The following is a 994-nucleotide window of genomic DNA, read 5'->3' on the forward strand; positions in this document are numbered from 1 at the left end:
AGATAATTCAATTAAAGCTTTTTAAGGATCTTCCCCGTAAGCCTTTTTTTAGGGTTGCCACCTTTTGAAATGGCCAAAGTGGGACATTTTTGGTACAAACATTAGATTTTACAGACTGACACATACCCACAGTCAGTACAAAAGTTAGAACTTACATTTTTTGCCTAAATAAAAGTTTATTCTTGTAGCATTTTAGTTGCTTATTCTGTTTCTTATAACATTTAGGTATTTTAGATACAGAATAACTGTTTTATGCAACTATTACATAAAATATAGGAAATAATTTTGTCCTAAAATCTCAGGACATTTGCCATTTTTACAATATTTTGTCAGGACACAACTGCCCAAAGAGGGACGTGGGACAGGTGGTAACCCTACTTTTTTGTGATTTATATTTGAAGTTTCGCTAGAGCCGCGGTGGTACAGCGGTAGCGTTGTTGCATCCCAGCAAGAGGTTCTCTTGTTCAATTCTCGGCTGGAGTGCCTTGTCTGAATATTTTCCCCGCGGGCTAGTGGCCTCCGAAAGACATGCGTGACTGGGCGTGCCTTCGCCGAAGGTTGGACGTCGGGCTGGCAACTTGGCACCAAAAAAAAAAATCGATTGCCAGTCATTAGCGGACCGGAATTCCGCTGTGGCGACCCCTAACCGGGAAAAGACAAATAAACATATTTGAAGTTTCACTGGGTAAAAACCCTTACAGCACATGTATATTCATTTAAATATACATGTATAAAGTGCCAACATACACAAACGAATGTTTAACCATATGCAACCAGTCAGGTACCTCAGGGATTTTCCTGTTTATTAAAGATCCTCTTTATTCATTCTTACTCACAATATTATCTCAGCACATTCTTTAGCTGTAGTAATTGAAAAATGCAACAGTGTTACATCAACTTAAGCAAGAACTAAAAGTTGATAAAATATGCCTGACCTGTGTAAAAGACTAAAGGGACCAAAAACATTTTGAATGCTTGTATCTTACTATCAATA

The sequence above is a fragment of the Protopterus annectens genome, chromosome 10.part0 (assembly GCF_019279795.1).
Source record: "Protopterus annectens isolate FY-2018-M chromosome 10.part0, PAN1.0, whole genome shotgun sequence".
NCBI classification, from domain to species: Eukaryota; Metazoa; Chordata; order Ceratodontiformes; family Protopteridae; genus Protopterus; species Protopterus annectens.